General features: G+C 46.5%; 1 long non-coding RNA gene across 1 annotated transcript in view; it reads left to right on the top strand.

Moving 5' to 3' along the window:
* LOC130705847 (uncharacterized) overlaps positions 1–10116 on the top strand; it is a 42454-nt gene extending 32338 nt beyond the window's left edge. Inside the window, exon 3 of the long non-coding RNA XR_009006230.1 lies at positions 9918–10116. This is a non-coding gene — a long non-coding RNA (uncharacterized LOC130705847). The remainder of the gene's footprint in view (positions 1–9917) is intronic.
* Positions 10117–14640: the final 4524 nt, after the last annotated feature.

The raw sequence follows: 14640 nt of genomic DNA on the forward strand, positions 1-14640 counted from the left end.
CATCTGGACAAGCGATTCTAGGGACCCGGGCACTGAGCACGTGGTGAAGGGGGTGATGGTAACTCAGGCTTTGGGTGGACTTCCTATCCGATGGAGTCAGGTGTGGCTGGAGAAGAGCCAGAGTGGGAACCTCTAATCCCAGGGTGCAGGGCAGGGGCCTGTCTTTCCTGGATCTTAGGGTGGTTCTATGTGGGCCAGCTAGTTTGCTTGATAATAATGGAGGATTTAGAGTTGATTTGAAAAAAAATAAAACTCAGGTCCTTTTAAAGTCAATTCTTCTTCCCCTGATGACTATTTTCCCTAGTTTTCAATCTAGTCACTAATTATGGCAGCACTATGGGTTGGGGAAGGAAGGAGAGCAAAGCAGAAGCCAGAAAGGGTCTCTGGAGTCAGAGGACCCCAGAGATGGCCCAAGATGGCAGCAGCAGCAGCAAGCCAGCCTCTGCCAAGTAGAGCTCTGGGATCTCAGGAGAACCACTCATCCCCTAAAACAACCTTGTGTGGCCCACATACCCACGCACAGAGAATGAAGCCATCCCCACCAAACCAATATGCCACAGTCAAACCATGGACCTCCTGTGCAAACAAGGGTGAATTTATAAGCAGCTTTATTTATAACAGCCAGAAACTGAAAGCAATCCAGATGCCCTTCAACAGGTGAATGAATAAAGAGATCGTGGTCAATGGATGTTTAGACAATGGACTAGTACTCAACAATAAAAATGAAGGAACTATCAATGCACACAGCATCAGGGATAAATCTCAGTTATGCTGAGTGAAAAAAATCCAGACAAAAAAAGAGTGCATACTGTACAGTTCCATTTCTATAAAAGTCTAGCAAAAGCAAACTCATCTATAGGGACAGAAAGCAGATTAGTGTTTGCCTGAGGATGGGTGTGGGACTGGTGAGAGAGCAGGAAGAGGAGGAAATTTTCCGGGGTGATGGATATGTTCATTATCTCGATTATAGTGATGGTTTCACAGTTGTATACATATGTCAAAAATTATCAGATTGTACACTTCAAGTAAGTTCAATTTATTGTATGTCAATCATACCTCAGTAAAGTTGTTAAAAAACAAAATGAAATAAAACAAATCTTGGACCCCACACAGTTTTTCCTTAGAGTTGTTTGTGACCTCTTTACTAGGGAGAAGTAAGACATTATCACACCTGGTCTCAATTGGGTTCTTCTGAATAAGATATTCTAGATAGCTTGGACCCCTAATGGTAGCATTTTCTTTTCCCTGGGTTGAAGGAGCCACTGTTTGGGGTTGGGGGACCTCTAAATAGCCCAGGTCATCCTGTGACCTTCATTCTCTCCCAACTCATTCGTTCATCAGAGCCCTTATCTGAGATAAAGTCTCTGCCTTTTTCACTTCCACATTCTGTGGACACTGCCCAGTGAGATCATCTTTCCCCACTAGGGTGTCAGGATACCACCAAGGTTGAAAATATAGATTTTAATCCCAAATGCTGAGTGTTCTGGGGCAAGAAAAATGCCTGGGACAGCAGGGAAACCTTAGGATTTTCATTTCTGGGCATTTCTACCATAAATCTTCTGGAGACTTTCTTCTCTAAGTGAAGTCCTGTCTCCCAGCAGGCACTGTGAAGACTAGCTAGATAATATTCAAAGGTATCTCAGAGGATCTAAAGGGCTACATAGCACAGCTGCCAGAGAGAGACTATACAGTGAAACCACAGAGACAGAAAGCGGTGTGATGGAGAGATCTGTCTCTTAGGGTTTATTCTCGTGCTGTCTGTCATCTACCATAGGCTAGAGGAAGGGGAAGTGATTTTCCACAATAGCTGCACTTAAAAGAGAAAATACACTCTCTCTTTATAAAAAAAAAATATTGTAGAGGCTTCTAGGGTCACTGACCCAGCATCCATTTTCTTGCTTTTCCCCTAATAGAATCCTGATTTTCATTTAGCTATCTTCTCCCCTGTCCCATGTGTTATGGGTTGAAAGTGTCCCTCTAAAATTCATGTCAAAGTCTTAACCCGCAGTATCTCAGAATTTGCCCTAGTTTGGAAAGAGTGTCATTGCAGATACAATGACCTAAGATAAGGTCACACTACAGTAGGGTGGGCCCCTAACCCAACATGACTGGTGTCCTTATATAAAAAGGGGAAATGTGGACACTGAGACAGATAAGCATACAGGAAAGGCAATGTGAAGACAGACAGGGAGGAGATGGTCATCTACAAGCCAAGGACAGAGGTCTGGAATAGATCCTTCCCTCAGAGTCCTCAGAAGGAACCAATCCTGCCAACATCTTGATTTGGAACTTCCAGCCTCCAAAATCATGCAATGATAAATTTCTGTTGTGTAAGCCACCTAGTTTGGATAATTTGTTACAATAACCCTAGGAAACTAGTATACCATGAAATACTCAGGGAAAAGCTGATGCTCCCTTGTTCCCCTGGCTTCCATCCAGTATCACCCTCCATCTCCCCGGCCACCTTTCAGTTCAAGCAGTGCAAGCCTTCTGGACGGCGTGGTGTGAGGGCAAGACGCTTGGGACTGCGGCGGGCCTTTCGCCTCCATGAGGAAGACAATTTTGGGAAGACAAAGTGGAGCGATGAAAGAAACTGGGTCCATGTCGACACTCTAGAGCTTCTCCGTCCTTCGGTCAATTCTAAAACCTGCCCTGGCTCGAGGATTTTATTTATGAACAAATAAATCAGCTTTACTGTTCAAGGCAGTTCCAAGGACGTTTTCTGCTTCCTGCTCCCTGAACCAACTTACTACAGTGTGGTAAGTGTGGTGCTATTAGGGTTAGTTTTCTAATGAAAAACATGGGAAGAGAACATCATTCTCTCTCCATCCATCTTTACCCCACCCTCCCTGCCTTGCCCAGTTCTCTCTGCCGCCACCGCTTTGGCCCGAGATGGGGAGAGGTGACTTAGTTCAACCAACACAGATTGTTTGCTATTGCAAGACACATACTAAGCATTAAGGGGGAAGCAGAGCCAAACAAGACCCCACCTAAAGGAGCTTAGAGTTTAGTGAGGTGGATGAGATTTCCACAGATGACTAATATGACGTATAATAAAGTAAATAAATACTGTAAGATAACTACATGGAAAACTGCATGGGTTCATGAAGCAGGGTTGACAACTAATGGTATAAAGAAAGCAGAATCCTTGTTTACCACTGGGGATAAGGTTTCAATTGAGTAAAGACTGGTGTGTTAGTTAGGGCTCTCCAGAGAAACAGAACCAATAGGATAGATAGAAAGATAGGTAGATGATAGGTAGATAGATGGATGATTGATAGATAGATAGATGATAGACAGATATAAAAATTGTTATTATAGGAATTGGCCCGCATGAGGCTGAGAAGTCCCACAATCTGCCGTCTGCAAGCTGATGAACCAGGAGAGCAGTGGTGTAACTCAAACTGAGTTCAAAGTCCTGAGAATCAACGGACTGATGGCTTTAAGTCCTGGTCTGAATCTGAAAGCCTGAGAAACTCGCAGTATTCGAGGGATGGAGAAGGTGGATGTCTCAGTTCAGGCAGAGAGAGCAAATTCGCCCTTCCTCTGCCTTTCTGTTCCATTCAGGCTCTCAACGATTGGATGAGGCCTCCCCTTACCACCCCCGCCCCGCACTGGGGAAAGTGATCTTGACTTAGTCTGCTGGTTCAAATGCTACTCTCTTCTGGAGACACCCTCCCAGACACACACAGAAATAAAGTTTAGCAGTTCTCTGGGCATCCGTTAGCCCAGCCAAGATGACCCATAAACGTAACCATCGCAACCAGTATGTGTTGTGTGTCTTTAATGTGCTTGCCTGTGTGTCAGATATTCGATAAGAGGCGATGAGGTGGTCATTACCTCCACGACATCCATTTCCCCTTTCCCCTTCCCAGTAGCTCTTGGTTTTTGTTTGGGGGTCCAGGTCAACCAACTTGATCCTAGCCCTGGAGGCAGTACACTTGCCCCAGGCAAAGCTCATCAGCACAACTGACCCCCAGTCACCATACATGGTAGCTGTCAAGTGCAGCCGTGGGACCTTTCTCTTGGAATCCATGGCGAAGTTGTCTCTCTTCCTCCGAGCTCTCTTTCTCTGTCCCTGTGAGGCCTGGAACGATGGCAACTATTTTTGCTTCAGTGAATAAATATAACTGAGGATAAAGCCGACAGACTGAGGAGGGCAGAGGCAAGAAAGATGGAGAGAGAGAATGTAGGGCTTAACACTCTGTGGCCCTCTGGATTAACCCAGGTCTGAAAGCCACAAAATTTCTAGACTTTTTAGTTATGAGTTAATACATTCTTTTTATTATTTAAGCCAATTTGAATTAGGTTGTCTGTTACTTGCAACTGAAAATGTGCTGATGGATGCAGAATTCAAGAGGATAATCCCTTATCCCATATCCCTGGAGCCAAGCATGTTTCTTTCTTTCTTTTTTTTTCTTTAATAATTTTCTTCCTTGTTATGTCTTTTTTAAAATAATTAATTAATTAATTAATTTTTGGCTGTGTTGGGTCTTCGTTTCTGTGCGAGGGCTTTCTCTAGTTGGGGCAAGCGGGGGCCACTCTTCATCGCGGTGCGTGGGCCTCTCACTATCGCGGCCTCTCTTGTTGCGGAGCACAGGCTCCAGACGCGCAGGCTCAGTAGTTGTGGCTCACGGGCCCAGTTGCTCCGTGGCATGTGGGATCTTCCCAGACCAGGGCTCGAAACCGTGTCCCCTGCATTGGCAGGCAGATTCTCAACCACTGCACCACCAGGGAAGCCCCAGGCATGTTTCTAATTCAGAATTTTTCAGATTTAGATAAGTAATCCAGTTCCTAAACTGTACATTACATAACACCACAAGGGGGTCTGGAGCAGCGCTCTGCAAGCAACACATTAGTATTTCTGCAGTGAAACATATGAATATTCATAGTAGGCGGATAAACCAATAGTCTTACATTGGTTCAGGTCAAGTTGTACCACCTTGGGAGTTTGCCTCAAACCTTGGGAAAAAAACACTATGGCTGTCAGAGCTTTTTGGATTCCAGAGTTGCAGATAAAGAATTGTGGCTCATATTTGCAGGAACATGGATGGACCTAGAGATGATTATACTAAGTGAAAGAAGTCAGACAGAGAAAGACAAATATCATATGATATCACTTATATATGGAATAGAAAAATGATACAAATGAAATTATTTGCAAAACAGACTCACAGACATAGAAGACAAATGTTGCCAAAGGGGAGAGGGGTGAGGGAGGGAAGGCTTGGGAGTTTGGGATTAGCAGATGCAAATTAGTATATATAGGATAAATAAACAACAAGGTCCTACTGTATAGCACAGGGAACTATATTCAATATCCTGTGATAAACCATAATGGAAAAGAATCTGAAAATGAAAAAAAAGTGTGTGTGTATATATATATATATATATATATATATATATATATATATATGTATGTATCTATATCTATCTATCTATCTATCTATATATCTGAATCACTTTGTTACACCAGAAACTAACACAACATTGTAAATCAACTATGCCTCAATAAAAAAAAGAAAAAGAGAATTGTGGCTCATTCTACATTTCTTCCTTCCCTTAAGTTCCTTTCGTCCAGTTGGAAGACAATATTTTAATAATCAAAACATTCTACATCAAGGTCATCTGAAACCAGTGTTACATATTGTGGTGCAGTCAGTGTGTTGCAAATGCACTTAATGCCCTTGTGACAAGTATTTATTAACAGAATTAACGAACTGGCCAATAAATGTGTATTGAGAATCTACTGTGTTGAGAGCACAGAGCACAGAGAAAGAACAAAGGGAAGGTAAGGATTAACTAGTTAGTGTTTAAAAAGATCCTGGCAGGGCTTCCCTGGTGGCGCAGTGGTTGAGAGTCTGCCTGCCAATGCAGGGGACACGGGTTCAAGCCCTGGTCTGGGAAGATCCCACATGCCGCGGAGCAACTAGGCCCGTGAGCCACAACTACTGAGCCTGCGCGTCTGGAGCCTGTGCTCCGCAACAAGAGAGGCCGTGATAGTGAGAGGCCCGTGCACTGCCATGAAGAGTGGCCCCCGCTCACCGCAACTAGAGAAAGCCCTCGCACAGAAACGAAGACCCAACACAGCCAAAAATAAATAAATTAATTAATTAAAAAATAAAAAATAAAAAAAAGATCCTGGCAGACACAAAAGGCTATTGTGAATACACCGTGAACCTATAATCTCTAAATTTTCCTCTCCCTACTAGTGGCTCCTTCAAAAAAAAAGCGAGGGTGGGTTCGGACAGTGGGGGAGGGGTGGGGAGAGAATGAAGGGAGGGGGGACCTGGCTGGAGTCCTGGAGAAAGGAACCCCCAGAGCGTGGGGGACAGGAGGATGGGGGCGGGTCATGGAGACTCTCAAATGCCAGGCTAGAGAATTTGGTCCTAATGCCACGGGAAAAGCAGTGTGGTGTCACTCAAAAGCTGCTTCCAATCTTTTCAGAAGATGTGGAAAAAAGATGGAGTTTGGAGTTAGGCAGACCCAGAACCAGATTTTGGCTCTGCCACTTGTAGCATGACCGTGGACGAGTTCGTTTTCTCAATTAAAAATTATCTTGTGAGCCTGTGTTGAGGAATCCAGATAATAAATATATGTAAAAACATCCAGTTCCCAGGCTGCCAGGTAGGAGATGCTAATTCAGTGGTGCTCGTGATTATTACATGCTGTTCTGCACAGTGTGTCAGCGGTTGGGAAATGGGATATGGGAATATCCTGCCAGCCTCCCTTTCCTTCCATGAGCTTCCCCGTCCTTCTCTAACTGAAGAGTGTCTTGAGTATAGCAGTTACCATAATTTGGAAGTTATATATGAGAGGAAAAAAACCCACTTCTGCCGTGATCTCAGCCCTGGATTTTTATGGAAAGCATCACACTTAGCAAACATAAGAACCTAGTTCTGTTCTTTTCTATTCTGTTCTGTTCTATTGTTATTGTTGTGGTGGTCATTATTGCTATTATTACCGTAATAAACTCTATGGAGCACTGACAGTGTGTGGGACAGAGCTCGAGACCTAGAACCAGAGCCACTCCCTGCCCAACCCCTGTAAGGAGAATCCACTATTGTCCCTTGACTTTCAAAATCATCCAAATAAGCAGTGGTCTCTTGGAGTAAGATTCATTCCTATTGGTACCTGAGTCACAAACATTTTCACAAGGATCATTACCAGGCTTTTAATTTTTTTTTAATGTTTAAAATAAATTTATTTATTGTATTTATGTATTTTTGGCTGCGTTGGGTCTTCACTGCTGCACGCGGGCTTTCTCTAGTTGCGGAGAGCAGGGGCTACTCTTCGTGGCAGTGCGCGTGCTTCTCATTGCAGTGGCTTCTCTTCTTGCAGGGGCTTCTCTTCTTGCAGTGGCTTCTCTTGTTGCGGAGCACAGGCTCTAGGCGCGTGGGCTTCAGTAGTTGTGACTCGTGGGCTCTAGAGCACAGGCTCAGTAGTTGTGGCGCACGGGCTTTGTTGCTCCGCAGCATGTGGGATCTTCCTGGACCAGGGCTCCAACCCGTGTCCCCTGCATTGGCAGGCGGATTCTTAACCACTGCGCCACCAGGGAAGTCTCTACCAGGCTTTTTAGACATGGCTTTTCGCGAATTGTCTGCCTGGCAGCCATAAAAATGTGTCGCTCAGATCTTCCACTGGAGGGAGAAAGGTTGACTGATGGCTCCAGCGGGATCCAACGTGGCCCTGGCATGGAGGCCAGGCTTCCCCAGGGCTGGTCCCAGTCAATGACTATGCAAGGCAGAGGTCTGTGGCAGGCCCATTCCTGCAGGATGGGGACTCCCTAGATGAGCCACTTTGCTTCGGAGACTTCCCATCAGCTTGGCAGAAGCTTTCTTAGAATAGAGCTGAAGTCTGAGACTTTCCCACCTCATCCTTCCTCCTCTCTGGCCCCTCCACAGGGGCCAGACCTGTACCACCATCTGTGGGCTCTCTTTCCTTCTCCTGCTCCCTCTTCTTTGTCCTTCTGACATTTTTCCAAGTAAAAATCTCTTGCCATCTTGGTATCGGTTTCCCAGAAGGCCTGAACTAACATGGCTTTGTACAACAATTTGACTGGTGTAGTTGGCTGTGAGGGCAGAGGCAAGGTTATGGACCTCCAGGCCATTTCAGCCTTCCCCTTGGACCTCAAGCCTACTCTTGGACATGGGCTCGTCCACCAGCACATCTTTGTCCCACATGGATTAGATAAGATTTTCCCTCTTGGCAAAAGTTCTCACTTGGCATGTGTTTATCTTACTGACTGCTCCTGGCTGTTTAGGCTCTGAAACAGACACCAACCTAGATAAAAGATGAAAACATCTAGAGTTGGCAGCCTAAAGCAGCTACCAAACAAATCAGCATCTCAGTCCCATTCATTGTTTTAAACAGGAAAATGAATCTTCTGGTCTCGCAAATTACACCTGGTCATGTAGAGATAATGGTGAATTATCCGCTTTCAGGGAAGCCATCCTTTAAAGAGGGCAGGCATGTTTCTTGCTATTTAAGTCGAGATTTGAATGTCAAAGGGAGTATATGTGTGGCACTTTATCATAAATAATATGACAGATTCTTATTCATCACCTCTAAGATACCAAAGAGAGGGAAAGAAAGAATATGGGTCTCTGTTGGGTTGCTTTGCCATATTTCTGAATCACTACGTGATGAGTAGATTGTGACTGGAACAAGTTGGGTACCAGTTTTGGCAGAAAACCCCCGTCAATTTCAAACTCACTTCCCTGTGGCATCGCTATGCAGAGGACCTAGGAGCTGCCACAAAGGAGCACCTGCTTCTCTGAGACCAGCTGGCCAGCCCTCAGAATTGCCTGTGTGTAGAATCGAGAAGGTAAGAGATGCAGGGGGGCTGGAATGTGAGCTGGAGCCGGCTGCTCGGCTTGGCTTCTACCCTTCCCTGTGGAGTCCTTGGCCACGCATCCCTCGGGTCCTGCTGCCCTGAGACATTGGTGGACACGCTGGAACCCGCAGTGTCACCCAGGTTGAGTGATCTCCCCCATCAACCTGGCAGATTTCCAGCCTTGTTTCTCTATGACTCCCAGCAACCTGGCTCCTGTGTCTCGGTGGCCATGTAAGATCTACACTGCCCTTGCCCTTCATTTATACCAGCACTTCTTCATTTATCCTCTGTGGTCTTGGCTGCTGTGTCTAATATCTCAAGGAAATTCCCTTGCAAAGTGTACTGATGCCTTGCCTGTTGAACCCGGGGTCTCTGCCTCAGTCCCCCTCGTCCAGGTCTGACTGCAGCGTTTGACCTAAAGATCACCCACTCCTGACCCTCCCTCCTCTCAAAGCCTCAGCAGCCCCACACTTTCCCAGCCTCTTCTCCTCCTTCTCCTGTCCTTTCTTCCTCCCTCCCCCTTGGTTAACCCCCAAGGAGAGATTTTCATCTCTTTTCTTTCTCAAACATCCCTCTAGGTGAGCACATTCTGCCTCCTGCTAGCTGATGACTTGCATCTAGTGAAAGCAGTAACAGCTAATACGTACCCCACACTCGCTGTGTGCAGGCCCTGTGCTACACGCTCTACATCATTTAAGAGGTCCTATTACTACCACCACTCTACAGATGAGAAAACTGAGGCATATAGAAATTACATCCATCCTTCAGCTTGACTTTTTACCTGATATTTTCTTCTATATTTTCAAGAATGTGGAATACATTTTTACCTTGATGCCACCCTTACCTCTAATTTATCATGTCCAAACCTTGTATAACCAGTTCCTCTAGAAATGCACTCTCTTCCCATCCCCATTCCACTTCCCCACCTATATATATAAATATATTTTTGAAGTACAGTTGATTTATAATGTTGTGCTAGTTTCTGGTGTACAGCAAAGTGATTCAGTTTTATATATATATATATATATATATATATATATATATATATATATACCCTTTTTCATATTCTTTCTCATTATAGGTTATTATAAGATATTGAATAGGGCTTTCCTGGTGGCGCAGTGGTTGAGAGTCTGCCTGCCAATGCAGGGGACACGGGTTCGAGCCCTGGTCTGGGAAGATCCCACATGCCGCGGAGCAACTGGGCCCGTGAGCCACAACTACTGAGCCTGTGCGTCTGGAGCCTGTGCTCCGCAACAAGAGAGGCCGCGATAGTGAGAGGCCCGCGCACCACGATGAAGAGTGGCCCCCACTTGCCGCAACTAGAGAAAGCCCTCACACAGAAACGAAGACCCAACACAGCCAAAATAAATAAATTAATTAATTAATTAAAAAAAAAAAAGATATTGAATATAGTTCCCTGTACTCTACAGTAGGTCCTTGTTGTTTATCTATTTTATATACAGTAGTGTGTATCTGTTAACCCCATACTCCTAATTTATCCCCCTCCCCCTTCCCCTTTGGTAACCGTAAGTTTGTTTTTTTATTTTTATTTACACTCTTCCTTCCCCATGACCTTATTTCCAATAGGGTGACTCCTATTTTTCCTGTTTCCAAAGGCAGGGACCTAAATTTTCTCTCTTCTTCATCCCAAGTTCTGTCGCTGTTTTCTTCAAATGCCTGTTCTTTTGTGGGTTGGGAGAAAAAGCATTAATTGAAGAGGCTGGCACAAAGTCCTTCTCAGGAGAAAACAGTGTTGTTTTAGGAATTCAAGTGAAAGGGTGTGTCTGGCTGGAAAGCAAGGCTGTCAGTGTGGAGTGGTTGGGCTGGGGAAGGGAGTCCCGGGAAGTGAGACTGGCTCCAAGGAAGGAGGCTTATCAACAGCCTCCAGTTTCCTCTATTCTTCTAGTTAAAAAAAAAAAAAAAAAAAAAAAATCCCAAATGTTCAGTGGGTACATGACTTCCCAGAATAAATCCCACCTGTAAATCCCACCCCCTTTGCAACCAGATACGACCTGTCGCCCTCCTTCTGCCCAGTGGTTTGTAAGAGGAAGAGGTCCGGGCAGCCTGGGGGAACTTCCCTCCCAGGGAGGAGGGGGCTCTTACCTTCCTCTTTCCAGAGGCCAGCTGTCCCCGTCAGAAGGCTTTGGGAATGGAGGCCACACACGGCAGAGCGAGAAGACAGCAGGATCCTGGGCCCTGGCACCACGGGAGGCCACACCAGCCCCGGGGGCACAGCAGATTCCTGACCTCGGCATTGTCACGTGAGAGAGAAATGAGCCTCTATCTTGAGTCCAAGCTGCTGTCATTTGGGGTCTGTCACTCACACCAGTGAGAACACTTGTTAAGACAGACGCAGTGGAGCAGCTTTTTAAGAACAAGGTGTCCTTAAGCTTCCTGGGGGCAGGAGCGCAAGGTCACCTCCCAACACCCCATGCCACCATCATGACCCTACAAATCTTCAGTAAAGCTGACTACCCCCTGCTTTCCTGTGTGAGTAGTTTGGGAGAAAAATCAAGAAAAGGGGATGTCCCCCCTCCCAAGTCAGAGAGAAGGTACCAGCTCCAAGAAGTGAGACAGAGCGAGATCGGTGCTCAAAGGACAATGTGAGAAATGGCTGTACAAACGTAAGGTTTTGAAATCACAGAAACGTCGGGGAGGGCATAGGACCTACTGTGGGACATGGGAAGGTTCAGCCTGTTTTTAGTGGGTCTCGAAAAAAGACTCCATTGCACATTTGCATTCTACATAGATTTTCTACTTTCATTCCCATAAATATCACTTCATGTCTAGATTAAAGCAGAGTCCCTAATCTTAGGTCTTTCTCTGCTCTAGCCCCTCTTAAATATTACTGCCAGATTTGCCTTTCTGGAACGTTCATTTCATCACAAACACTAAAATCCTTCCTGTTGCCTGCAAGGCAAAATCAGAGTCTCTATAGTTGAAACTCTACCCCTCCCACCAGGTCCTTTCCCCTCCCCAACCAAGTAACTATCACCATTAATTGAATCTCCTTCTTTCCAATTACTCAGATGGAAAACCTTGGCGTCTTCCTGGAGTGCTTTCTTTCTCTTACACCCCAGGCTATATCATCAGCTACAGCCAGTTTGTTGAGACCACTTTAAAAACACACCCAGGGGAATTCCCTGGCGGTCCAGTGGTTAGGACTCCATGCTTCCACTGCAGGGGGCATGGGTTTGGTCCTGCATGCCACGATGTGGCCGAAAGAAAAAAACCACCACCCAGCCTCCACCATTTCTCACCTTCACGGCCACCACACTGGTCCTCGCCATCATGACCGCTTGCCTTGGTTGTTGCATTCTTTCCTAATTGGCCTCCTTGCTTCCCCCCACTCTTGCCAACCAAGCCATCAGAGAGAGCTGCTAAATCTCTCCTTATGTCACTCAGAGGACAATAAAAAGGCAAAGAAAGCCCATCCAGGGGTCTACAAGGCCCTACACAATCCACCTCCCCATGACTTATTTAACTTGATCTCCTATTCTCTCTCTGCTCATTTCACGCTAGCCATGTTGGTCCCTTTGCTATTCTGTGGATATGTGGATTTAGCTCCTACCCCTGGGCCTTTGCACTTGCTGGTCCATCTCCCTGGATTACTCTTCCTTCAGCTCCTCACATGGCTCACTCCATCAACTCTTTCATAGTTTTGCTCAAATGTCACTTATCTCTGTGTGGCCTTCTCTAACCATCACATTTACATTTTGATACTCCTCAGCCTCTCCAGCTCACCCTTTCTCTCTCCCTGCTTTATTCTCCTCCATAGCACTTTATCGGGTTCTAAATACTATACAATTTACTTATTATTTTACTCCTAGAATGCTTCTGCCCACCAGGATATAAGCTCCGTCACATTCCAATGTGGTGGGCAGGAAGATTTGTCTGTTTGTCCCTTGCTCTGTCCCCAGGACCTAGCACAGTGCCTGCCCATAGTAAGTGCTCACTCTTGGCTGAGGAGTGGACCTTATTCACCTCCTCCCCTGGCCCTCTGTCCTGGACTCACCAGGCTCCTCCATGCCCTTCTACCCCCTGGTGTCACCCTCAGCTTGCCCTCCCCCAGCCTGCTCAGATCTGCCCCAGTTCTTCACCCTGTTGGGGTCTCCCCTCCCCCTCTCTTTCTAATCATGCCAATATGTCAAAGACACAATCAGGTGCCTCCTCCAGGCAGCCTTCCCAGCCCTTTTCCTTCCACACTGACTTCTCCCTTCTCTGGGTTCCTTTGCACTTGTAACTCTGGACAGAGGTGGTGGCTGTGATTGAGCCCCATCACAGGGGGAACAAATAGCCAAATGCGGAATTCTATAGAGAGGAATTGCTTCCACCTTTTCCCTAAACCTTGTGATTCCCCCAGGAAGAGAGGAAGAGGGGAAGGGCAGGGGCACTGCAGAGAGATGGCAGCTCAGATGGGAAAACCCCAAAGGACATTCCCAGCAGCCCAGAGAACAAAAGTGTGAGGTGTATGAGGTCAGCCCCAGGGGAACAATCTGCAGTCATGCCTGGTGTGGCCATAGCCGCAGACACAGAGCCACCACCCTGGGAATCCCTGCAGGCAAAGAGACGTGGCCCTGCCTGGTGAGGGGCGGGGACATGGGCAACCTTGGCTTTCCAGGTCATGTGATAATGAGCTGTCGCTGAGATGACCCTCCGTCTTCAGGGTCCACATGCAGCATCTGTACTTGGTGTTTGCTCCAAGGAGTATAGATTGTCATTTGTTGATCAGATTTATTCAGATGACGAATATACTAGAGAGTTTGGCAGGAATACCACATCCAGAAGAACAGTGCCTTGTTCACCTTCAAAAATACTCCGAGGGAGACCCATCCTGTAGAAAGGGTGTGTTTCCCAGGGATGGATGGCAGCCTGTAATTACGCACAAAGGGTTAGGGCCACACACAATAGCATTCAGTTTCTCTCTCATTTTCTCACGTGTGCTAGTCATTCTCAGCAGGTTGATAATTCTGTGAATGGCCAGGACCATGTCAGGCTGTGCCGTCTCTTCCAAAATGCCTAGTTCATAGCACACAATAGACTCTGAGTAATTTTTTGATTGCCTAGTCAATAAACAAAAGACGAACATCTTCCTATTTCTATGTGAGGGATGCATACATACCAATCTAACATCTGGCCATTTTCTGAGAATTCAGCATTGGCATTATTCGATATCCTCTGTCCTCACAAAATTGTGCCCCATGTAAAGGGAGAAAATAGCTTTTGAAAGGGATTGAGGGGCCTGGGAATTATTCCGAGAGAGAGTGTTAATCAGCTTTGTGACAGAGAGTCAGAGAAGGATGGCTTGGGCTGTAGAGGGCAAGTTCACGCAAAGCGCAGTGGCAGCTCTGACAAGTTCAAGGCCATGTGGACGAGCAAAGCACAGGGGCCACCTCTGAACAGCCAGTTTCAGGATGGTCTGCCCACCCACCAACCGCTAGAGTGCACCTGGGGCCTCCGCACCACCAGCGACCCTCTCCCAGCTGATGGGATGGCATCCTCTGGAGTAAGACCAAGTCTCTCTCTCTCTCTCTGGGACCCAGGATCTTTGGGGCAATGGGAGTAACCGCCATTTTCCTTCCTGTTAGCAAAGATTCACAGCAAGTCACCCAGGGCTGTTTGCAGCCCTTGCAGGTATGAGCTGAGGGGGCCCTGCAAGGACCCCTTTGCCCCAGAAGCCCACCAAGCGTGGAATAATGTGAGGTCCTCCAGCCGATGGGACACCAGGAGGATACAGAGGGGCACTGAAAACTTGCTTTAACCACCTCTCAGGACTGCTAAGAGCCTGCTGTTCTCCCAGC

The sequence above is a fragment of the Balaenoptera acutorostrata genome, chromosome 1 (genome assembly GCF_949987535.1).
Source record: "Balaenoptera acutorostrata chromosome 1, mBalAcu1.1, whole genome shotgun sequence".
Taxonomy (NCBI): domain Eukaryota; kingdom Metazoa; phylum Chordata; class Mammalia; order Artiodactyla; family Balaenopteridae; genus Balaenoptera; species Balaenoptera acutorostrata.